The following is a 26,833-nucleotide window of genomic DNA, read 5'->3' as shown; positions in this document are numbered from 1 at the left end:
AAATTATGGGATGAAAGGCACAACAGAAGAGATTAAATATATGCATCATGGATATCCCAGAAGAAAAGGAAAAAGGGACAGAAAGAATATGTGAAGAAATAATGGCCAACAATTGCCCAACTCTTTTGAAAGACATAAATATACATGTCCAAGAAGCACAACATACTCCAAAGAGAATAATTCCTAATAGAACTACTCCAAGACACATACTGATCAGAATGTCAAATGCCAAGGATAAAGAGAGAATTCTGAAAGTAGCAAGAGAAAGCAATTTCTCACACACAAGGGATCTGCAATAAGACTAAGTATGGATTTCTCATCAGAAACCATGGAGGCAAGAAGGCAGAGGTATGATATATTTAAGGTACTAAGAGAGAAACACTGCCAGCCAAGAATTCTTTATCTGGCAAAACTGTTCTTCAAAAAGGAGGGCTAGTTTAAAATATTCACAAACAGAAACTGAGAGTTTGTCAACAAGAGACCTGCCCTACAAGAAATACTAAAGGGAGTTCTGCAGGCTGAAAGGAAAAGACAGGAGGGAGTGGCTTGGAATAGTGTGAAGAAATGAAGATAATCAGTAGAGTAACTAAAAAGTTAAAAAGAGAGATAAAGAAAAAAAAAAAAAGATATGTATAAAAACCAAAGGATAAAATGGCTGAAGTACTGCCTTTACAGTAATAACATTGAATGTTAATGGATTAAACACCCCAATCAAAAGACACAGATTGGCAGAATGGACAAAAAAGCAGGATCCAACTATAGGCTTCTTACAAGAGACTCAACTTAGACCCAAAGAAACAAATAGGTTGAAAGTAAGAAGCTGGAAAAAGATATTCCACTCTAACAGTAACCAAAAAAGAGCTGGGGTAGCTATACTAATATCAGACAACTAGACTTTAAATGCAAAACTCTTGTAACAGACAAAGAAGGACACTTTATATTAATAAAAAAGGCACTCACCACGAAGAAATAATAATCATAAATATTTATGCACCTAACCATGCAGCCCCAAAATACATGAGGCGAACACTGGCAAAACTGAAAGTGAGAGATAAATGTCTCTATAATAGTTGGAGCCTTCAATACACCACTCTCATCAATAGATAGGACATCTAGACAGAGGATCAAAGGAAAGAGAGAACTTCAATTATATGATAAATGAACTAGACTTAACAGACATATACAAAACACTGCACCCTAAAACAGCAGGATTTACATTCTTTTCAAGTATACATGAATCATTCACCAGGACAGACCACACATTAGGTCACAATACAAGTCTCAATAAATTAAAAAGGAATGAAATACAAAGCACTTTCTATGACCATAATGGAATGAAACTGAAAATCAATAACAGGCAGAGAACTGGCAAATACACAAATACACAGAAGTTAACACTCTTAAACAATCCATGAGCCAAAGAAGAAACTGCAAGGGAAACTGATAAATATCTCAAGACGAATGAAAATGAGAACACAATATATCAAAATTATGGGATGCAGTAAAGGCAGTGCTAAGAGGGACATTTATAGCCTTAAACGCTTACATTAAAAAAGAAAAAGCTAAAATCAAAGACCTAACTGCACACCTAGAGGAACTAAAAAAAGAACGGCAAACTAATCCCAAAGCAAGGAGAAAGAAAGAAACTGTGTAACAAAGATTAGAGCAGAAATACATGAAATTGAGAACAACAACAACAAAAAAAAAAACAATAGAGGAATTAACAAAACCAAAAGTTGGTTCTTTGAAAAGATCAATAAAATTGACTGACAAAGACAAAGACAAAAACAAAACATGCAAATAAAATCAGAAATGAGAAGGGGGACAATATCATTGAACCCATAAAAATAAAAAGATCATAAAAGGATACTGTAAGGAACTGTATACCAAAAAGTTCAACAACTTAGATGAAATAGACAAATCCCTAGAAACACATGAACAACCTACACTGACTGTAGCAGAAACAGAAGACCTCAAGAGACCAAATACAAGTAAAGACATTGAATCAGTCATCAAAAAACTCCCAATAAAGAACAGCCCAGGACCAGCTGGCTTCACAGGGGAACTCTACTAATCATTCCAAGAATTAATACCATTTCTGTTCAAACTCTTCCAAAGAATTGAAGAGAAGGGAACACTACCTAACTAATTCTATGAGGTCAGAATCACCTTAATACAAAAGCCAGATAAAGATACTACAAGAAAAGAAAATCAAAGACCAATTTCTCTAATGAATATAGATGCAAAAATCCTGAGCAAAATACTTGCAAATCAAATCAAATAGCACACTAAAAGAATTATACAGCATGATCAAGTAGTTTTATCCCAGGTATGCAAGGGTGGTTCAACACAAGAAAATCAATTAATGTAATACACCACTAACAAAATGAAGGGGGAAAATCACATGACCATCTCAACTGACACTGAAAAAGCATTTGAGAAAGTCTAGCATACTTTCTTGGTTTAAAAAAAACACTTCGGAAAATAGGAATAGAAGGAAATGTCCTCAACCTGACAAAGGGAATATATGAAAAACCCACAGCTAACATCATACTCAATGGTGAGAGACTGAAAGCTTTCTTTCTAAGATCAGGAACAAGACAAAGATACCCCCACTATCACTACTGTTATTCAAGATAGTGCTAGAAGTTCTAGCCGGAGGAGTGAGGCAAGAAAAAGAAACAAAGGTCCTCTGAATTGGAAAGGAAAAAATAAAACTTTCCCTATTTGCAGATGACACGATCCCATATATAGAAAGTGCTGAAAAATCTACCACAAAGATACCAGAGCTCATAAATGACTTCAGCAAAGTGCTGGTATAAAATATCAACATGCAAAAATTAATGGTATTTTTATACACTAGTAATGAGCAATCTGAGGAAGAAATCAAGGAAACAATTTTCACAATAGCAACTAAAAAAATCACATCTAGGAATAAATTTAACCAAGGATGTAAAGGACGTATACATAGAAAACTACAAAACATTGCTAAAAGAAATCAAAGAAGACCTAAATAAATGGAAGGACATTCATGAATTGGAAGACTAAATATCCTTAAGATGTCAATTCTACCAAACTTGTTTTACAGGTTCAATGGAATGCCAATCAAAATTCCAACCTATACTTTTCAGAAATGGAAAGGAGAATTATCAAATTTATTCAGAAGGGTAAGGGGCCTCAAATAGCCAAAAAAGAAACTTGAAAAAGAAAACGAAGTTGAAGGACTCACACTTCCTGACTTTAAAACATATTACAAAGCTACAGTGGTCAAAACAACATGGTACTGGTGTAAGAACAGATATACTGACCAATGGAAAGAAACAGAGTTCAGAAATAGACCCTCACATCTATGGTCAACTGATTTTGACAAGGTTGACAAGTTCTGCTGAACTTGAAAAGAACAGTCTCTTTAACAAACGTTGCTGGGAGAACTGGATATCCATGTGCAGAAGAAAGAAGAGAACCTATATGTGCCAGTCTGAATGTATTATGTCCCCCAAAATGCCATTATCTTTGATGTAATCTTATGTGGGCAGATGTATCAGTGTTGATTAGATCATAATTCTTTGAGTGTTTCCATGGAGATGTGCCCAATCCAACTGTAGGTGGTGACTGTGAGTGGATAATTTCCATGGAGGTGTTACCCCACCCATTCAGGGTGGGTCTAAATTAAATCTCTGGAGCCATATAAATGAGCTGACAAACAGAAGGAACTCAGTGTAGCTGAGTGACATTCTGAAGAGGAGCTACAGCCAAGAGGGATACTTTAAAGAATGCACAGAAGCTGAGACAGGAGCTGCAGATGAGAGACAGTTTGAAGACGGCCGTTGAAAGCAGACTTTAGCTCCAGAGAAGCTAAGAGAGGACAAACACCCCAAGAGCAACTGAGAGTGGCATTTTTGTGGAACTGCAGCCTAGAGAGGAATGTCCTGGGAGAAAGCCATTTTGAAAACAGAACTTTGGAGCAGATGCCAGCCACATGCCTTCCCAGCAAACAGAGGTTTTCCGGACACCATTGGCCATCCTCCAGTGAAGGTACCCAATTGCTGATGTGTTACCTTGGACCCTTTATGGCCTTAAGACTGTAACTTTGTAACCAAATAAACCCCATTTATAAAAGCCAATCCATCTCTGGTGTTTTGCATTCCAACAGCATTAGCAAACTAGAACACCATATTTCACACCATATAAAAAATTTAACTCAAAATGGATCAAAGATCTAAATTTAAGAACCAGGACTATAAAACTCCTAGATGAAAATGTAGGGAAATATCTTCAAGATCTTGTGGTATGGAGGTGGGGCAAGATGGCGGCATAGGGACGTGTGGAATTTAGATAGTCCCCAAGAGCAACTAATAAATAGCCAAGAACAACTAGAAAATAGTCTGGAACAACTGATGAGGGACATCCATGACCAGACAACATTGTACACCAGTCAGGAATGGATGGCTATAATGGCTGAGATCACAGCACAGAAATGTAAGTAAAGCTTTCCAAACTGTAGAGATGGTGCTCCTCCCCCACCAGGACCGCAGGCTGATTTGCAATATTTTACTGTGGGAAAAACAAGCAGTCCCTGCCGGGAGCAAGAGAATGTAGCTCAACCAAGCTCCAACTGTGGTTTTAATTCACAAATTTGCACTACTGAATACATGCAATGAACACATATAAACCTGGAACAAGCAGGAAAGAAACCCAGAGGTTTATCCTGGCAGAGAGGAGGCAGGGCTGATGGAAAAAAAATACATAAACAAAAACAGAGACTTTTGGAGTCTGCTGAGCTCAGAATACTGGAAAAGGACTATGTCCCAAGAAAAGGGGCACACAGAAGCAGGTACCAACTCTGGTTCTTGCCTGGTGAACTAGAGGGCTGGGGACTGGCTCTGAAAAGGGGACTTCTTGCTTTTTTCTTTTTTCTTTTTTTTCCTCTAATTCTAAGTAGCTCATTAGAGAAAGCCTCAGGCAGTTTCAATTGTCAGCACTGAACCAGGGAAGGGTGGAGTTCAGATAGTCAGAGAGTCAAAGAAAAAACTCAAGTGTAAGGGACAATTCCTTAAGGGCTTATTTTCCCTAAGAAAAGGGAGGGGGCAGGGTCCAGTTCAAATGGCAGCCCTCCCTCAGAGAACTCAAACCCCAGGGCCTGAGGGGAGAAAAAAAACAGAAACAGCCTAAGCTTGGCTTCTAACACCCTGTTCCCTGGCAGGGACAGGGTCCACTGAGTAATAATATACCACATACCTCTTTACACCAGTGGGGAGCTGCAGGCTGAAAAGTGCCACCTGCTGCACAGGATAGGAAAAGCACAAAGTCTAGAGGCCTCACAGGAAAGTATGAGAATCTTCCAGAGTACTGATACTGAATACAGCTTCCTTCTGAGACCTGGGCCAACTTGGTCTAACTTGATTGGGATAATCAAGGAAACCAGAGGACTAGAAAACAAAAAATTACAAATCACACTAGGAAAAATGAAGAAATGGCCCAATCAAAGGAACAAACTTACACTTCAACTGAGATACAGGAAATGAAACAACTAATTATTAATCAAACAAATCTCCTAAATCAATTCAAAAATCAAATCAATGAGTTGAGGGAAGAGATGGCAAAAGAGATGAAGGATATAAAGAAGACACTGAGCAAACATAAAGAACTTGAAAATTTGAAAAAACAATTGGCAGAACTTATGGGAATGAAACACACAATACAGGAGATGAAAAACATAATGGAGACATACAACAGCAGATTTGAAGAGGCAGAAGAAAGGATTCATCAACTGGAGGACAGGACAGCTAAAATCCTACACACAAAAGAACAGATAGGGAAAAGAATAGAAAAATATGAGCAGGGTCTCAGGGAACTGAATGACATCATGAAGTGCACGAAAATACATGACATGGGTGTCCCAGAAGGAGAGAGAAGGGAAAAGGGGCAGAAAGAATAATGGGGGAAATAATCAATGAAAATTTCCCATCTCTTGAGATATAAAACTACAGATCCAAGAAGTGCAGCATACTCCAAACAGATCTGAGTAGATCAACTCCAAGACACTTAATAATCAGATTATCAAACGTCAAAGACAAAGAGAGAATTCTGAAAGCAGCAAGAGAAAAGCGATTCATCAGATACAAAGGAAGCTCGATAAGACTAAGTGCGGATTTCTCAGTAGAAACCATGGAGGCGAGAAGGCAATTGTATGATATATTTAAGATATGGGAAGAGAAAAAATCCCAACCAAGAATTCTATTTTTGGCAAAACTGTCCTTCAAAAATGAGGGAGAGAGGAGGGGCAAGATGGTGGAGTGGTGAAGTGTGGGTTTTAGCTAGTCCTCTGGTGCAGCTGGTAGATAGCCAGGAACTGCGTGTAACAGACTCTCAGGGAATTCTGTCACACATCATACAACAGTCTCGAACACGTGGAGCAGCTGAGATCAGCAAAACCAGTAAGTTCTTGGGGCCGGGGGCCCACACCCCTCCCTGCCAGGCACAATGAACTGTTTCGCAGCTGGTTTCCTGAGGGAGGAGGGGCCGTCGGTGTTGGAAACCAGGAGGGAGGCTCAACCTGGCCCCAGCTGCAGAACTGATTAACAAACTCAGAATGCTGAACAAAAACAACAACCACAGATAAATTGAGACCAGACACTGGAGAATCTGGGAGCAGTCAACCCAGTGGAGAGGAGACAGGGCTAGCAAAAACAGGAAAACAAAAACAAAAGCAAAAACAAACTTTTGGAGTTGGGGAACTTTTGGAGTTTAGGGAAGAGATGGAAATGTCCTCGTATATATTGTGGTGGAGAATGCATAATTATGTGATTATACTGGAAGTCACTGATTGTTTACTTAGTGTGGATTGCATGGGTGTGAATAAAACTGTTAAAAAATAAAGAGAAGGATACAAGTGCCGGAGAAAATGTGGAGAGTAGGATGTACCTATTCCCTGTTGATACAGAAGTAGAATGGTGCAGCCCAGCTGGAGGGCAGTGTGGTAGTTCCAAAAGAAGCTAACTATGGGGTTGCCATACGGTCCAGCAACCCCATTATTGGATGCATACCTGGAAGAACTGAGAGCAGGTACATGAGTGGACATTGCACACTGGTGTTTATGGGAGCAATATTCACAATTTGTGATGGATGGAGGTGGCCTAAGGATATATTGACTGATAAACGGAATGGTGAACCGTGGTGTATACATACAATGGAATACCTAGTGGTGGCAAGAAGAAATGAAGTTGTGAGGCATGCATCTAGGTGAATGGACCTTGAGGACAGCATGTTGAGTGAAATAAGCCACGATCGAAAAGACAAATATTATGATGCCTCACTAATACAGACTAACTATAATGTGCAAACTCTGAGAACTGAATCTGAGAGGATAAGTTATCAGGGGAAGGCTTATGGTAAAGGTTCCTTGATTGTAAGGTCTTACAGCAGGCACATCTATTCATGAGTTGTAATGGTTATCTCTAAATTCCTGGATGCTGAGCTGGTCAGTCCCTGTAATTTCGGGCATCTGTGTGACACCTGAGACTCAGAGCCAGAGTTCAGCAACCATGAATGTCAGCATTATCCCATACAGCAAATGTTAAGAAAGATGAAAAAGAGATCAGACTTCAATTAGAGATATGAGTGAAATGGATTAGATTGGAACTAAGGTAAACCAGACTAAAAGGAAAAGGATGATATTGACTGTGCTTTAAAACCTGAACTTCTGTGTAAGACCAAAGGAAGACATGTTTATTTGGTGCAAAATCTATACCTTCTGTAGCATGCTATATAATTTAACTTGTATGGTCAGTTTATTCAAACACCATACTTACATGGAACCCAGAATAGGGGGTGAGATCTGGTTGATTTATATAGGTTAGTATGAAACCCCGATACATCCCAGAGTAATTTTGGCTGAGAATAGAAAGTATTTGCAAAGCCCCCTTGAGGGCCTGGGGGAAAATGAGGAAATATTAAACTTCCCAACCTGGGGAATTCCTGATATTCTTGCAAGCATTGAGGACTACCAGTGTAGTAGGCCAAGTACTCAATCTTGGGGCTTGCCCTTATGAAGCTTGTTACTGAAAAGGAGAGGCTAAGCCTACTTATAATGGTGCCTGAGTCACCCCCAGAGAACCTCTTTTGTTGCTCAGATGTGGCCTCTCTCTAAGCCCACTCAGCTGGTAAACTCACTGTCCTCCCCCCCTACATGGGGCATGACTTCCAGGGGTGTAAATTTCCCTGGCAACATCAGATTGAGAAAAACTTCCTGATTGAAAAGGGGAAGAGAAATTAAACAAAATGAAGTTTCAGTGGCTAAGAGGTCTCAAATGGAGTTGAGAGGTCATTCTGGAGGTTATTCTTCTGCATTGTATAGATATCCCTTTTTAGTTTTTAGTGTACTAGAATAGCTAGAAGGAAATACCTGAAATTGTTGAACTGAATCCAGTATCCCTGATTCTTGAAGATGATTGTATAACTATATAGCTTATACGGTGTGACTGTGTGATTGTGAAAATCTTGTGGCTCACATTCCCTTTATCCAGAATATGGAAAAATAAGTAGAAAAACGGGGGACAAAAAGTAAATGAAAAATAGTGGGGGGGGGGGAGTGGTATGGGATGTTTTGGGTGTCCTTTTTTACTTTTGTTTTTTACTCATTTTTATTTTTCAAGAGTAATGAAAATGTTCAAAAAATTGATTGTGTTGATGAATGCACAACTATGTGATGATACTGTGAACAACTGATTGTACACTTTGGATGACTGTATGATATGTGAATATATCTCAATAAAATTGCATTAAAAAAAGATCTTATGATAGGCAATGGTTTCTTAGACTTGACATCCAAAGCACAAGCAATGAAAGAAAAAACAGGTAAATGGGACTGCCTCAAAATGAAAAACTTTTGTGCATTAAAGGACTTTGTCAAGAAAGTGAAAAGACCATTTGCTCAATGGGAAAAAATATTTGGAAACCACACATCCAACAAGGGTTTCATATCCAGAACATAGAAAGAAATTCTACAAGTCAACAATAAAAAGACAAACAACCCAATTAAAAAATGGACAAAAGACTTGAAAAGACATTTCCCCAAAGAGAATATACAAATGACTAAAAAGCACATGAAAAGATGCTCAACATCACTAGCTATTAGAGAAATGCAAATCAAAACCACAATGAGATATCATTTCATACCCAGTAGAATGGCTACTACTACAAAAACAAAATTATAAGTATTGGAGAGGATATAGAGAAATAGGAACCCACACTCATTGCTGTTATGGATGTAAAATGGTACAGCTGCTGTGGTAAACAAACAGTGGTTTGGCAGTACCTCAGGAAGCTAAATATAGAATTACCACATGACCTGGCAATTCTGCTACTAGGTATGTACTCAAAAGAATTGAAAGGAGGAACTCGGTTTTTTGCACACTGATGTTCATAGTGGCATTATCCATAATTGTCAAAAGACGGAAGTAACCCAAGTGTCCAGCAACTGATGAATGGATAAACAAAATGTGTTGTATACATTATGATGGAATATTACTCACCTATAAAGATAAATGAAGTTCTGATGCATGTGACAACATGGATGAACCTTGAGGACATTATGCTGAATGAAATAAGCCAGACACAAAAGGACAAAATATTGTATGAGCTCACTGATATGAACTACTTATAATAGGAAAACTCACAGAGTTAGAATCTAGGATACAGGTTAGCAGGGGAGAGATTGGGGATAAAGAATGCAGAGATGATGCTTAATTTGTACAGAATTTCTATTTAGGTTGATCATAAAGGTTTGGAAATGGATGCTGGTGATGGTGTAGCACATTGTTGTGAGTGTAATTAACAGCGCTGAATTATGTATGTGAATGTGGTTGAAAGGGGAAGTTTGAGGTCGTCTATGTTACTAGAATGAAAGTTAGAAGATAAAACATGGGATTGTGTAACAGTGAATCCTGTTGCGGACAATGGATTAGGGTTAATAGTATAAGAATGTTCTTTTATGAACTAACACAAATGTATGACACTAATACAGGTGTTAATAATACAGTGTTATATGGGGAAAATTCACCAAATGTAAACTATGGACTATAGTTAATAGTATTATTTTAATATTCTTTCATCACTTGTAACAAAGGTACCACACTAATGTCAAGGGTCAACAATGGGGGATATATGAGAATGCTGTATTTTTTACATGACTTTTCTGTAAACCTACAACTTCTCTAATTTAAAAAAACAATAATTAAAAAACAAAAAGCATTACACTAAGTGAAAGAAACCAGACACAAAGTACAACATATTGTATGATTTCATTTATATAAAATGTATAAATGAACTATAAACAAATCTATAGACATAAATATATTAGTGGTTATGTACCACTAGGAAAGGATAGAGGGATTGAGAGGTAACTGCTAGGTGTATGCGACTTTTCTTTTTGGAGTAACGAAAATGTTCTAAAATTGACTGTGGTGATGAATGCATAACTCTGTGAATATATTAAAAGCCACTAAGTGTACATTTTGGATGGATTGTATGACATGTGAATGTATTGCAATAAACTGTTTTTTAAAAAGAAACATGGTAGGGAAAACTACATCAACTCAATGTAATATTAATACATGGGTTAAGTAACATGCTCATGGAAACCCAGAGAAGAGAAAATTTAAGTATGTTGAGATGGGAGTAGAAAAGACAGCAAAAAGGCAATAATGAGAGCAGTATCAGCTAACACTTATGGGCCTTACATGACAGTCACTGTTCTAAGCACATCATGTATATAATCTCAAGTGAGCCTCAAAACAACCTTCTATGGTAGGTAGATAGGTACAGTTATCCCCATTTATAGATGAGGAATCTGCAGTTCAGAGAAGTAGTCAGTACCCCCAAATCGTGACCAGTGAGTGGCCTTGGGTGTGCACCCCAAGACATGGATTCCTATCCTCTCACTTCCAATGCCCTTACCTTAACCTCTGGAACTGTTCCTCATCTCCCCACCCACTGCCCGGCCAAGTTGCAAAGCCAGGCACACCCTCTCGCTGTATTTCCACACTTCTCTATTCACCCAGCCACTTAACACTCCTATCACATTGTCATTTGTTTATGTGTCTGTCTCCCCTACTGGTGCTCCTTAAGGGCAGGAAAAGAATGCAGCAAGTACCTAGTAAACAGTCAGTGTTTACTAAATGCTTTCTTAATGGATGAAAGAATGAAATTGTGCTAGGTTTCAAACAACAGGCAGGAATTCATTGTGGAGTTTGAGAGAAACTTTCTCAAAAGTAGAAGCAAAACCTTATTCATCCCTATGTCCTCAGCGTAAGGAGCACTTACTATAGGTCCTTAATATATGAATAAACTCTAGACAGAGGAAGCTGTGTGAAGAAATCCAGAGGTTTAAGGCTACACAGTGATTTGGGTACCTTGGCCAGTGTGAAACAAGTGAAAAGGATTTATTTCCAATTCATCATGGGGTGATATTTTTGCAAAATCCAATAAAAAATGAATTGCTAGAAAGATAAAATAAAAAGACACACAAAATTCAAGTCCAGTATTTTATTACATTCAAGAAACGTAAAATGACTGTCAAATCTAAGTGTGTACTCTGGATTTCTGTTCTTAATCTCCTTGAAGATCTTTAACAAAGAGCTCTGTCTGCAGACCATGCTTTGGGTAGCACTGGGATGCAGGCAGCAGATGGTGTAGAGAGCGGAAAAGATGAGCTCCAGTCGTGCTTTAAAGGACTGTGTAATAATAACGTCCATTAGGGCTTTCTGTATGCCAGGCACTGTTCTAAGTGCGTCACACACATTAACTCATTTAATCTTCACAACTTATCTATGAGAAAGGTGCTATTATCACCCTCATTTTAGATAGGAAAACTGAGACACAGAGAAGTTAAATAATCACCTTTCCAAGATTCCAGACCCGGTAAGAAGCTTAGCCAGGACTTGAACCTCTGCAATTTGAATAACTACTTGATACCTCTGGGGAGACACCAGAGGGTTTCCAGACAGGAAGTTACACATTTCAATCTATGTTTTAGAAAAACCAAGCTGGTGGCAGTGTGAAGGGTTGAGGTCTGTTAGGAAGCCATGACAACAATCCAGGTGAGAGACAGCGGGGGCAGAGAAGAGCAGGCAATTAGCAGAGAGTTAGGAAGTAGATGTGGTATGCTTTGGATGTAGGCAGGGCTGAAGGGAGGGGAAGGGAGAGGAGTTCAGGGTGACTCTGGGTCAATGGAGATGTTGGTTAACTTGACTTAGAGCAGACAGGAAGAAAAGCAGTTTGTTTTTTAATTGCTTATATATATATATATATATAATGTGTATATATTTAAATATATAACAAAATTTTCTATTTTAATCATTAAAGTGTACAATTCAGTGGCATTAGTTACATTCACGATGTTGTGCAACTATTTCTACTATCTATTTCCAAAATTTTTCATCACCCAAAACAGAAATTCTGTACCAACAAAGCAGTAACTCTCCATTCCTTCCTCCTCTCTGCTCCTGAAAATCCAATATACTATATTTCTATCTCTATGAATTTACTTATTCTATTTATTTCATATAAGAGGAATCATACAATATTTGTCTTTTATATATCTGGTTTATTTCACTTAGCATAATATTTTCAAGGTTCATCCATGTTGTAGCATCAGAACTTCATTCCTTTTTATGACTGAATGATATTCCATTGCAGGTACATACCACATTTTGTTTATCCATTCATTGCTTGATGGACACTTGGGTTGTTTCCACCTTTTGGCTACTGTAAATAATGCTGATACGAACATTGGTATTTAAGGACTTGTTTTGAGTCCCTGTTTTCAATTCTTTTGGAATCTATACCTAAAAAAGGAAATGCTGGGTCATATGGTAATTTAATGTTTAACTTTTTGAGGAACTGCCAAACTGTTTTTTCATAGTGACTGTACCATTTTACATTCCTACCAGCAATGTGTGAGGACTCCAATTTCTCCACATCCTTGACAACACTTGATATTTTAAATTTTTTGATAACAGCCATCCTAGTAGACATGAAGTGGTATCTCATTATCGTTTTGATTTGCATTTCCCTAATGATAAATAACACTGAGCAACTTTTCATGGGCTTATTGGCCATTTGTATATCTTCTTTGGAGAAATGTCTATTCAAGTCCTTTGCCCATTTTTAAACGGGGTTGTCTTTTTGTTGTTGAATTGGAAAAGTAGGTTTTTAGGGAAAGACAATGAGAACAGTTTTATACTATGTCTACCTGAATTCGAAGAGCCTAAGACAGACAAGCTGCAGTTGGGAATACTTGTGTACTGTGAGAATTCTAGGGACTTTGATCTTAGAGTAGTGACTTCACATAGCTTCTAATTTTACCCCAGTTCTACTAAGCCACTTTGCTCCTCTCTTCTTTTCCCCTTTGCCTCCATTACACTTAAAATACTTTAAAAAACAGGAGTTCCCCAACATTAAACTTTCCTCCTTTTGAAAATAACACATAGCATATATCTAGGATAGCATGCTCCCTGCCCTCCTCAGTCAATCTGTAAGCAGATTTCTCTGAAATGTCTTGTTTGCATTTTCATTGAATCCAGACTCTTTACAATGGCCTATGATCTGGTCCATGCCTATTTCTCCAAACTCATCTCATACCATGCACTTATTCTTTGCTATCTCTGCCCCTACCACAAGGGCCTTCTTTTCATCCTCAAACACACAAAGCTTATTCCTTTCATAGAGCTTTTACACTTTCTTTTTCCTCTACCTGTAATGCTCTCTTCCCTGATTTCACCTGGCTGCCTCCTTCTCAGTATTCAAGTATCAGCTCAAATGTCACTTCAGAGTGGTTTTCGCTGACCGCCTTTGCTAAGGCAGCCACCCCCAACTTCCAATCCATCTCTCCCTACCTCAGTCTCCTGTTCGGTTGCCTTCATAGTACTTATTCCAATTTGAATGCATCCTGTTAATGTGCTTTTTAATCAAGGAACTTTGTGTATCTTGTTTAGAGCTATATCCCCAGAGAGTGGGCAATTGATAAATACTGGTTGGTAAAAAAAAAAAAAAGAGACGATTTTGATGCTTATTAAAAGCTGAAAAAAAAGATGAATAGATGGGGTCTTTGTACTCAATGAGCTAAACAGCTACTAGAAAAGAAAAATTTAGGTATAAGAGACAGATGTCACAGTATGTAGCCTCTCCTGTGCCCCTCCACCTCCCAGAGGCAGCCCCCTCTAGCCCACATACCTGGGGGATGCCTCTGCTGTTGTACTTTTCACACTGTTCTACCAGCGACTGTGTGAGAGGCAACACAGCTCCAAAAGAGTGGCGATTTCAGAGTCAGACAGACCTGGATTCAAACCAAGATGCCACTACCACCTACTACTATGACCTTAAACATGGTATTCAACCTCTCTTAATCTGTAAATGGGGCCAGTATTATCTACCTGAGAGGGTTACTGCAAGGACTGAGAGACAGGATGTAAAGCTCCTGGCATATGCTTGTACATAGCTAGGTGGTACTCAAAGGCTAACTATCACCACCATCGCCACCATCATACTAACTGCCAGCACACTATACTCTCCCAATTAGTGCTTGCTAAATGCATTTAACTGTACAAACAACTTCAACTGAGATTAAAGATGATGGATATTATATAAGCACTATTATATTAATTACAATGATAACAAGAGCTAACACCTATTAACATACTGAGTACTTACACACATTAGTTCTTTTATTCCTAAACCCAAGATTGTATTCATCAATTCTAAGAAGCATATTTGTTCACATTTCTACATCCCTAAAATTGGGATGACTCTTTGTGGTAGGTAGAATGCTCTCCCCAAAGATGCCCACATCCTAATATGTGGAAACTGTGAATACATTGCATTACATGGCAAAGGGGACTTTGCAGATGTAATTAAGTCTATAGACCTTAATATAGGGAGATTATATAGGTAGGTCCAATCTAATCATATGAGCCCTTAAAAGCAGAGAAGGGCTGCTCTCTGCCTGGAAACAGAGAGATGCAGCAGAAAGGGACGTCAGAGAGATTCTGCGGAAAAGATTTGAAGTCTGAGAAGGATTCCATGAGGTATTGCTCACTCTGAGATGAAAGAGGCCATGCACAAGGAATAGGAAAGAGGTCCCTAGGAACTGAGGGTGGCCCCCAGCTGTCAGGCAGCAAGGTAATAGGGACCTCAATCCTACAACTTTAAGGAACTGGATTCTATCAACAACCTGAATTTGCTTGGAATCTTATTCTTCCCAAAGTCTCCCAGTAAGAGCCAGGCTGGCCAACAACTTTTTGATTTTAGCTTTGTGATAACCACAGCAAAGAAACCAACCAAGCCCCCTAGACATCTGACCTAGAGAACTGTGAGATAGTACACTTGTGTTGTTTTAAGCCTCTAAGTTTGTGGCAATTTGTTACAGCAGCAAGAGAAAACTAAACATATTCTAACAACTGATGTGGATTATAGTTTAATTGGCAGCATTTAAAAATTTCTTAGTGGCCCATAAAATAAAGGTGTATCTCATAATCAATGTCATCTTAGATTTGATGAAATATGGTGGTGTTATCTCTATTTTGCAATGGGAAAACAGAGGATCTGAGAGATTAGGTGACTTGCCCAGGTCATTCAGATTTTAAGACTGAGCTCTAAACTACTACCTATGCTGCCAGTGAGCTTGCAAGAGCTATACAGTGTCATACCAAGAGGCTACAAAAATGATTGTTGTGACTTCCCAAGGCCTGTGTCTGACTTAGGATCCTACACAACCAACCACAAATATCCAGCTGCATCCATAAGGTACCCACCCTCAACAGCAGAGAGTCATTCACTATTGATCAAGCACCCGAGGTACTAATGCCAGGTTCCTTTCTAGGTGCTAGAGACAGAATAACAAAGGCTCTGCTTTTGTGGAGATGACACTAGAGTTGGGGAGACCAACAGTATGGTGACAGAGGTAAATGCTAGAGAGAGCCTTACATCCACCTTCATAAACATAATAATTCATGTATCAGGAGCTAGGAAAAAATAGAACGACCAGCCTGGAAGATAAGATCCTCTCTTTTGACTCTTTCACGGGCCACTGTTAACATGGAAGAGAGGTCTTTTGTTTTGTTTTTGTTTTTTTGATGGAGATGTAGGCCAACCTTACACAAGACTGCTTCATATATGAACTTCTAAAATCAAACAAAACCACAACCACCTTTTTACCAAACCACAATTTCCCTTTGAATAGAATTCATTTTCAAAAAGATGAGAATGAATTCCATATTAAAATAGCATCCTGAGAGGTGACTGAAAGAGCACCTCAAAAAGAAAGATGATTCTTTACAGCTCCAATCCAATTCCCTTCACAGAATCCTGAACTCTAGCACATGTCCTTACATTGTACTTACACTTTCATCTTCTCTTTCACCTTGAAAACAGAGCAGACATCTCTGATGTTGAAATCAAAGAGGGAACAGGAGCCCCATTCAATGGGTAAATAAAAAAGAAAGTGACACGTACCATCTTTTTTCAGGAGATGCACATAAATGAAAAATGTAGATTTCTTTAAGAATTTTGCAGGAAATGCCACTGGAATTCATATTTTTTTCAATATCTCTTGTTTATTTTTGTCTGAGAGAGAGATTCTAGACTAGAAGATCATCTTCATAATGGTTTTGGAGAACTCCCAGTTTAATAATATCATTAGCCAAAAACTATTTATAATTTGGACATTAGCAACTGGCATAAAACCCTACTTTCCACTTCTCTAGATTTTGTACCAACAAAGTCAATTTGGCAGCCCACTCTACCTTGAGGCCCCAAACAGCCATCACATTCTTAAGTCTGTATTTAAGAGATTCTGATAGAGACTCATGCAAGAGACTTGCTAAGGAGGAAAAGTTGATAAATGCCCGCAAGAAGATCTACAGGCCCAGGCAGTGCACAGGAAAAGACATACAAATGCCCCCAAGCCTCAACCTCATTCATACTTAGAAAAATTAAATGAAAATAACTCTAAGTTACAACTTCTCATTAACCAGATTGGCAAAAATAAAAAGAGCTGACAACACTTCACACTGCTGGGGCTGTGGGGATGCAGGCAATCCAATACATTGCCGGTGGGAAGGCAAACGGTTCAGCCTTCTGGAGAGGAATTACAGAGACATTTGCTCTATGATTCAGCAGTCCCACTTCTGGGAGTCAATCCTTTAGGTTCACCTGAACAAAAACAAATGACTTATTACATGTTTATTCATTGTGGCACTATTTGTAACAGCAAAAGACAGGAAACAACCCAAAGGTCCAGCAATAGGAGATTAGTTGAAGAAACTATGATACATCCACACAATGGAAAACTATTATGCAGTTTTTAGAAAAAGAGAAGGATCTCTATGTGCTAACAGAGTGCCCCAGGATATACTGCTAAATGAAAAAAGCAAATTACAGAACTGTATATATAACAACATCTTTTGGGAGGGAATGGGGGGGGGGATAAAAAAATCTATTCACATTTGCTTCTATTTGCTGAAAGAATAAATAAGAAATTATTAAAAGTTGCTAACTGCATAGAGTGAGGGAAAGGCATGGATGGGGAAGGGATCAGAGTACGATTTCTCAGTGTTTATCTTTTTATATGGTGGTGACATTTTTCGGATCATACAAATATGTTACTTTTTTTTTTTTTTTAAGAGCTCATATAAACTGTTTTCACAAAAGTGTGAAGCCCAGGACAAGGACAGCTTGGAAGAAACAAAGGTAAGGAGTACTTCAGCTCACAAGAGAGAATCTGAGAAAGCTGAGTTTGGGGTAGATGAGTACTCACATGAATGGATGTCAGTAAGTCAGAGAAACCTGAGTCCAGAGTTCAGGAGGTGAGCACAAGTGCACATGGAAAGACTGCTCTCTGCCCTGTTTTATAGCACCTGCTGGGTGTGGGTGGCTCTGAGACCCCTGATATTTATTACAGCCAGAAGGAAGTCAGGGAACTGTAGGTGAATGAGAGGCAAAGCTAGAAACGCTAGGATTACCTCCCAGGTGGCATGCCAGGAGCATTTATTTACTTTCTGGATTTAGATAGTAATGGCTGAAGCTTGCTGCTCATCAAATATTTATGTTAAAAAGAGGGCAAACCATGTGCCGGAGTATACTGTTTAATTCAACAGAGATATTCCTCAACAGTTGAGACTCCTGGAATTTTGTAAAATCAAAGTACACTGTACATACATGCAACAGGTGAGCATGCTATTTTAAAAGACATTTTGTAGTGAATCCTTGTGATGAACTGTCATTTCCAGATACTTGTTTGGGGAATCTGAGTTGGCCTGAAGAAGGCTGCATTTAATCAGATTAAATGTGAAAAGTATCTCCATAAAACAGCAGAAGGCTAATGTCCTAAGTATGAATCACCATGTGTAAGCTTAGCTATTAGAGATAGACATTTGAGAACTACTGCCTTGGGGTTAGATCCACTAAATATGGCTGATCCTACCTGCTGTGTAATTGCCTCCCAGGAGAGGAGCCAGGAAGAAGTTAATTCTGATAGTAGGCTTTCTAAAGGATCAACTTAAAAGAGAAAGCATGCAAGCAGCACCAATTGGTGCTAAATGGGGAACAGACAAACTACCTTTCTTTATTTTTGGTAGCTATGACCACAAGGCTCCCCCACACTACTTCTTACTCCAAACAAGAAAAGTCCTTATCCACAAGAAGCAGCCACTCATAGGAAAATTCTAAAGGTTGCTGCAGCCTCTGATGTCTGCAACCTGTCCCTAAGGAGAAGGCCCACACTGGTTAAGAAATAACATGAATACCTTTTCATATTGGCAGAAGTCACCACTGCATTCCCTTCATCAGACAGACTAGATAAAGGATACAGGGACCCCGGAATGTAACAAGAAATACTGGACATGTTGTTGGGGTTCAACTAATAGTAAACAATGTCAACAACACTCCAAGTGCTTGGTCTTTACCTGCTCTTAAGGAAATGAAGAATAAAAATGGAAGAAGCCTGTCAGAGGGAATATGCACCACTATTCGAGCAGACAGAATCAATTTTATTTTATTTTTTTATTAAAGAAGAACACTGGATCATGCACCTTGCTGGCACACACTGCAGAAAATGTGGTTTTATTCCTTCATTCCATTGGCATTTATTGAGCACCTGCTATGTCAGGCTGCTGGTTCACGGTATTTATAGGGTTGCTGTGATACGGAGCTTTGAGAGGCAGAGCTGCCACTAGCCACATTATGCCTTTGTGTGAGTTAGAAAAAGGCAACCCTCCAAGTGGACCTAGCCTTGGAGGCTTGATGGGGTTAGAAAGAAGTGTCCCTTCCTCTGGCAGAGGCAGCTCTACCCAAGATGCAAGGCTTGCTAAACAGGTTTCAGCCCCCAGGTGCTTCCTGGGCCAGGCACCCTTGTGTAGCGAACAACCTATACAACAGTTCAAGGTAGCCCTGTCAAGGAGTAACAAGTCAATCCCTCTGCTTCTTGGCCAGACATCCAACCCATCCCTAACAATTTCTCAGAGGCCAATCGTGACCTTACACATGCACATGAAGCCCCATGGTCCAACGTGCAGGCCATGGTCTAATAATTCAAAAGGTTCCCTTGGTCTAGGTTCAGGTCAGGCACCGAGTCCGTTGGCTTCAACACCTTTCCAATTTGCCTGAGATTCTAGCTGTATAAACTAGGGGTGATGGTTTTATCTTGGTCTCCTAAGAGCCTGAATATGGTCCAAGCAGATACTGGATTTTGATTCCTCTTTCAATCCTAAAATTAAGCTCATATTAGGATTCAATGGATGGCAGTTTGAATCTTCATTTGATGAAAGGCCTCATGTTGCTCTTCTGCAATAATTTCTCATCAAAAGAGCTGACAAAACAGAAGTCATCATAAGCTTGGGGACTGAATCAAAGGGCCCCAGTAGGGGCAAAGGTATAGTGTCCAGTGGTCAAGGACATCTTGGCTGCCAGAACCAGCAGCTAAATAAAAGCCCGATAATTCTACATCCAGTGACATTAATATATTCCACCCCCAATGAACTCATACAGGTTTACACTGTCATTCTGAATGAAGGCAACTCTCTATACATAAAATGCAAGCATAATGTTGTTGACTGATTCAAAGCCCATTCCAATGAGTACCTGTGATCATGCAACCCAAGTTGCATGTTTACCTTCTCTCCTCAGTCAACAAAAGGAGATCCTACGTGAATTACATGACCTTGATTGCAAAGGGAATGGGAGTCCACTCTGGAAGAATGCACACCACATAAGACCTCCTGCCCCTGTAGCTCCAAAGTTGACCACTTAAAATCAATGAATGTGAGAATTACAAAAGATTCTTAGCAATTGATTCACTAAGACAGACCTAAACAAAGTCCATAGTTTAGCTACTAATTCTCCAGCAGATTTGAAAGGATCAAAAATCTTAACAATCTACAATACCCTGGTTTTAACTATACAGTAATCCTCCAAAATGGCAGACCTATTAAAAAACAAAAAAAACACAAAAAAACAGAGCATTCCCTGTCAGAGAATGGCAACCAGACGTTCACATTTAAGCACTTTTATGATACCCAATAAAGCTTGACACAATAAACTAAACATTTATGTAACACTAAGGAATGATTTTCAAAAGACACCTGGCCACAAACCAAGTAATCCAGCCAGAAGTTACCTCCAGTGAAATCACCTCCACTCTCTCACCTAGATTCAAACTACCTGCTCACTACTTTCCTTGAGTTCGTAAGAGAGGAGAAGTTGGGAAGTCAGGACCTATTGGTATGAGCTGGTTCTAGAATAGGACTTAGTAGGACAGTTCCTTCATCTGTACCAATAAGACCCCCTCCAGGAGTCTAAGGATATGAGAGGTGGACGTCACAGGTCACTGAAGGACTGGGCCTCTGTGGAAAATTTGAAAGCTTTGACTTCCATGGCTGAAGCAGAGTGAGTCCAAGGGCGAGGCGCTGAAAATTCTCCTCAGATTGGTACATTTCACTCCTAAAACGAGCCTTCTCCCACTTCCCTTGGTTTGATTTATAGCTTTTAAACGAAACTCCCTCCAAGTAAGTCCTCTTCACCCTCACCTATAGCTGGATGCCCCTCCATGGTGGCTCTCAGCAGAGTGCTTAGTGCATGGGATGTGAAGTCAGAAAAACTCTGGGTCAGATTCTGTTTTTGCCACTTCAGCAAGGTTCAGACCCTCAGGAGACTTCAGCTTCCTCATTTGGGCTTTGTGAAGACTAAGCAAGATGGTATTATCTGTGTGGTTTACAACAGGGCATAGGATATAGAATAGCACAATACATGGAATCACAGAATCATATGCTAATTATTTTTTATATATAAAACTTTCCTGGTAAACTAAGGGCACCTATGTCTTACTTGTTACTGTCTCTGAGGTGTCTGATACACTGAAGATGCTCTACCAAGGCATGCTTGTCAGCGGAGGGCATGGATCTAGGAAGAGACAACTTCCATAAAGTCAAGGCTTGTGGACTTGGTCAACAGACAGATGATAATTACCCTTTCTTGGACTTTGAAGCATCTCTTAATGAAGATAACCCAATAAACTTCTGCAAGCACCTCTCATTTACTGCTAAACTACCCTCACTATAGAGGTCCTGACATTTAACTTAAGGGCCTTCAACTGCTATGTAAGTTGGTAGTTCTTTTTTTTTTTTCAAAACAACAAAATCCTGCTATTTTGGGATAGCAGTTAATAAACTAGAATTTTTATCAGGTAACAATCACACAAGTAAATTACCTTCCATTATATATACGTGCTCATTAGGAAAAATGGGGAAAAAGAGTTGGGGGGCAGGGAGTGCTATAATCCTATCATCTATTTCTCCATCTCATTTTCTAGCCTTTTTTTCTTTGCATAGTTGAAAAAAAATTTTTTTAACTTGGTTGTAATTACCATAATGCCCTCTTACTGTGCACCTGGCCTTTTCTCTACTTAGCTTATTTTGACATGCACTGCATGGGTTATTGATTCTTTTTAAGTTTCTAATAAGAAAGGAAAATGTGACTGAGAACTAGGAAAGTTAATTTGTTGAACAAATACAGTAAACATCGCAATCCGTCTCATATTGAGAAGCAATGACATTTATCTGATCATATTCCCTTACTTCATAAGCACAACTTCGTAAGGAAGACTTAAGTTACTGAGCTTTCTTAGACTTTTGGGAAACGTTTAAATCTAATCTGGTGATTTCCTATTGCAAAAATAATGCATGTTCGTTAAGTAACATTTAGAAAGAGAAAATTTCAATAATTAATAAGTTAATGTTAATATTTCTTGAACATGGACTATGTGCCAGGCACTGTTCTAACGGCTTTACAAAGAAGAATTCATTTATTCCTCACAATGCCTCACTGAGGCACAGAGATAATAGATAAATTGTCCATAGTCTACATACCTAGAAGCCAGGATTCTATCACTATGCTATGATGTTCGAAAAGTGAAAAAAATCAATAATTCATTCCATCAAGTCCTCCATTGCCTCAGAGTATAATGTCATAGGCAAGCAAGCATTCATAATAACACTGCACCCTTTACAGTTATTTAAAAATATTATAAAGCACCATCTCTGCATCCCTGTGGAACAATTAGTAAAATGAGAAGTCATCTACAGCATGAACTAAGAGTACCATAGTCCAATTCTGTACACATGATGTGCATTAAGAAAAGACAACAGAAGCGTAAAAAGGTTTGATTCAAAGATGGGAAGAATTTTTAAAATCTTGCAAATGATTCAATGATGTGATGAGTAGATATTAATTGCTCATTTGCACACAAGATTAAAAATAAAACAAATCCACACAACTGTTCTAAACACTTCTTATGGCTTATCTATTGGCACTGGACATCAGTACATAAAAAAGTAAATAACTGGATACCCCTGGGTCACATTTTTTTATACTTTAATTAAAAACCACATTTGGTTAAAAATAATTCTTCTTCTCTTTCTGGTTTAATTTCCTATCCAGGACTAATCAACATAACTATCTGAAATATAAATTCTCTTTTAAATTAAAAAGATGAAATATTTCTGACTGTCTGGTTCTAAAAATATTATATGACTGAAACTTCAGCACTAAAAGCATACTAAAACTGGTAATCCATTATTCATAATTTTTCATACATCTGTGGTAGAAACATGACACACATAAATATATATATGTATATGCACATAAATATATATAAATAAAATCAAGTACCTTCTCTGGAATCTTAAGTAGCTCTATCTAAAATTTCTAGAAAGTTCAAACAGCCATCTTGTAAATTATCCAATAGCCTGCTGTTTGCGCAAGCTAGGCAAGTAAAATGGCTATAGGGTTCCAGTTTTAAGTTACTTCTACCCAATAACTTTGAGCATTTGCTATTGTTGGGTATATGCTGCTCTTCACAGATTAGCTCACATACTTTCATTAAAAACCTTATGAGGTTGAGCCCACTATCACCCCCTTTCTACAAATCAGTCTAAGAAAGGTTAAATAACATTCCCATGCAGGTCTGTCCAACACCGAAGTCCACACCCCAAACCACTGTTCAATTGCTTCTTGTCAAAGTTAGGTCACAGAAAAGTTTACTTGACATCCACAATTCTAACTCTCTGGATTGAAGTGACATATAAAACTTAAAAAAACACACAATACAAATCCAACACAGTAAATGACATAATTCTAAATTTCAAAGGTTTTTTTCCCCCTCTCAGAGTGGTTTTCAACATAAAAATAAAACTAATTTGATATTAACTAATCATTTGCAAAGTTTTTTTTGACTGTGAAGCCTTTTGCTCTCATAGCTTGACAAACCACCCACAATCTCTAACAAGTGAAAACACAAGCCCAGCACCACAAATCCAATTGTTAGGGAGCTAGGCTCTCACATAAGAAAGACTGGGGGTCTTCTATGCCCAAAACATTATTTTTATAATTCTAATCTCTCAGTCTCTTGTGAAAAACAGATTCACATTTATATATTTCTACATAAATCTAAGTGCTGTACACCCAGTCAGCGAATCACTTGTGTTAAAATACAGTAAAAAAAATAACTACTGCATTCTTTGTAATGCCTAAAGTTACAGTAGTTAGACTGTTCAGCATTGTTTGGAGTGAAACGAGGATTTTACGGTACTAGTTAATTGTTAGGGAAGGCAAGGGACTGAATAGTTGATTCTGAAATTCTTTTATTACTAAAAGCTCTGTAAAATGTTTGGTTACTTTTAAAAATTATGTGTGCCTATGTGAATCACACGTTTCTGCTTATTGGAAAAACGACTTGCTAATACATACAGTTTGGTTTAAACACAAAAAACAGTTCCTTAACTTGAATTTTTACTAACTTGAATGATTGTTTTGGCAATAGTAAAACCCAATCCATCATCCTAGCCTGGCTTCCTGGTTCTCCTAGGTGAGGGCCGCCATCCTGTGATAATTCAACTGTGAGCTGAGAAGCACAGCAGTGGTGCAGTCTAACAGATTACACCTTAAAAACAAAGCTAAACTCTGCTTTTAAAATAGAAAACATACAGACACAGACCCTGCTTCTGACAACATCCAAAAGATTCATTACAATCTATTCAGGCGAGGCTACAACTGCCCCAGGAAATATAAACAGAGTCTGCCAAGACGGGAGGGGAGAGAGGAAATAACTGATGGGAAGGAAGCTAATCATGTGAAGTTTGTACAGCTCCACAAGATCTAATAAATTCCTGGTTTGTTTCCTCCGGGAGCAGCCATTAAACATGCATCGACACGTGGGGAAAGGGCCCGCCCGCCCTTCTCTCTGATTTTTGGCCATGTCCTTCTCCATCCACTTGTTTGTATACAACCACACCCAAACAGGGATGGCAACGGGATGACAGACCTCGTCAGTTTTCACTCAGATTCCGAGCTGTTCAAAGCTTCCCTCCAGACAGTGAGCTAAATGAGAATCACGACTTCCTTTTCGAAAGTTATGAATGATTAAGCCAAGTTCACAAAACACAAACACAAGGCCAGGGGCAAGTGAGTGTCAGGAGACGTTAGTAAAGGCATTTAAAAATAAGCCTTCATTGATATACCCTAATTAAAAGGAAAAAAGTCACCTCTGATCCACCCAGTAAGTGCCCGGGCAATACTTAAAAAAAAAAAAAAAAAAAAAAAAAACCGCGCAAGATTCATGCCTGAGCCTTGGCCTCTCCTTACCACCTGCAAACTGTTTCCAAAAGGGCAGCCTCTGGAACCTTTACTCGGAGGTTCCTTGTGGGGTGTGCGATCTGGGTTCTCCTCTCAGTGACCCGCTATTTCCCCGCTAGACCCCCAGCGCGAAGCGAGCTCCAAGGTGGCGCTCCCGCCGGCTAGTCCCAAGAAAGAATCACGGAAGAAAGTAGCGAAGAGGGGCGTGGCGCTCCCCTCGCCCCCACATGCCGACTCTACCCCAAAGCTTGGCACCATCGCAAAAAACGGCTGGAAACATTGGGGTGGGGAATTGGGAGGGCTCTCCAACCTGGCGCGGGGCGCACAGCCGCGGGCCTGCCAGAAGCTGGGAGACATTTCCTCCCGTCCCTGCCCCCATCCCAGGGTCCGCGTCCCTTGCTCCAGTCCGGGAGGGCCCCCGGCTTCCCGCGCCCTCGGGCCGCTGCCCGTCTACGGTGCAGTGCCCTCCGAAACGACTAGCTCGCGGGTCCCGGTCTCCCGATCTCCTGATTATCTCGCCCTCCCTCCCCCACCCCTTCTCCCAAGCCCAGTGCCCGACCAGTCCCCGCCCTCCGGGACACTCTTCCCTCCTTCCTTCCTTCCTTCCTCCCTTCACTCCCTCCATCTCGTTTTCCAACCCAGGAACTCAGAGACAGCCACTGAACTCTCCAGCTGACGCCCCGCGCTACGCCCCAGTCCCGGCGGGAACCCGATTCGCCGCCCCGAACCCGCGGTTCGGTGCACACTCGCCTGCCAGTGCGCCGCCCCTGCTAACACCGCAGCCGCCGAGGACTCGGTCTCTAAGGGCTCCTGGAGACGGCTCCGACCTCTCCTCCTCGGCTCGCTTCTCCAGGCGCCGGCTCCGCCTCGCTCGGGGTGGGCGGGGCGGACTGCCCGACGGGCGGGGCGGCGGCGGCGCCCGGGCGGGCTGTTTGCGGCCCAGGACTCCTTCCTTCGGCCCCGGCCCTCCTGCCGGCCCACACGCCCTGACTGTTCCCAGTTTTAGCCGGGGAGCCCATGTCGTACCCTCACGGGAAGAGGGGAAGAGGTTATGAGCTGTTTAAGCTCCGCAAACGTCTAGCCGTCCCGGCCATCCTCCTTTCCCCGAAGTCTTTCGGAGGATCTGGAGTTCAGGGATTCGCGGGGCCCCCCACTCCTAGACTCACCCCTGAGCGGAGCTGCCCTGTCTCCTCAGAAGTTTCCTTCGCGTGCGAACGCTTCTCCAGCCATTATGCCAAAGGTCCCCTGGGCCGCGGAATATGCACGTTGCCAGCCCCCTCACAAGTTAGGCTCTGCTCCAGGATTTTCTTAAGAAAACAGTAACAGTAATATTTAAAGTGCCCTGGGGCCACGAAGAAATTTTGTCTCCCTGAAAGTGAAGTTATAACTGCGAATTGTTGAATTTGAAGTACATCTACCCATCACGAGCTTCCCTTCTGCTCCGCGCTGGTGAAATCTGTGTTTCTGAATGCCGAGCACCTGGCAGAGTGGGGCCGTAATGAACTAATTGGTTTTGATCGCCTTTTTTTAAAATTATTATTATTTTTTTAATGGATTGAGGGTCTGGGAGTTTGAAGAGGACATCTTCTTCCAGAAGCTTCAAACTACAGCTATTCAACAAACATTTATTGAGTACCTGCTATGTTCCAAACAT

General features: G+C 40.0%; 1 protein-coding gene across 2 annotated transcripts in view; it reads right to left on the bottom strand.

The window, feature by feature from the left end:
* GNG12 (G protein subunit gamma 12) overlaps positions 1 to 25,996 on the bottom strand; it is a 140,895-nt gene extending 114,899 nt beyond the window's left edge. The window contains exon 1 of one of the 2 annotated variants that reach the window (XM_037826946.1): positions 25,930 to 25,996. The gene's annotated coding sequence lies outside the window, so the exon portion shown is untranslated. Of the gene's footprint in view, positions 1 to 25,188; positions 25,593 to 25,929 lie in introns of those variants that run through there. The other variant, XM_037826947.1, reaches the window with a different exon arrangement.
* Between the last annotated feature and the right edge of the window lie 837 nt (positions 25,997 to 26,833).

Source organism: Choloepus didactylus, chromosome 2 (genome assembly GCF_015220235.1).
Source record: "Choloepus didactylus isolate mChoDid1 chromosome 2, mChoDid1.pri, whole genome shotgun sequence".
Lineage (NCBI taxonomy): Eukaryota > Metazoa > Chordata > Mammalia > Pilosa > Megalonychidae > Choloepus > Choloepus didactylus.
Note: the sequence above shows the minus strand (reverse complement) of the source record. Positions and strands in the feature narration are given on the sequence as shown.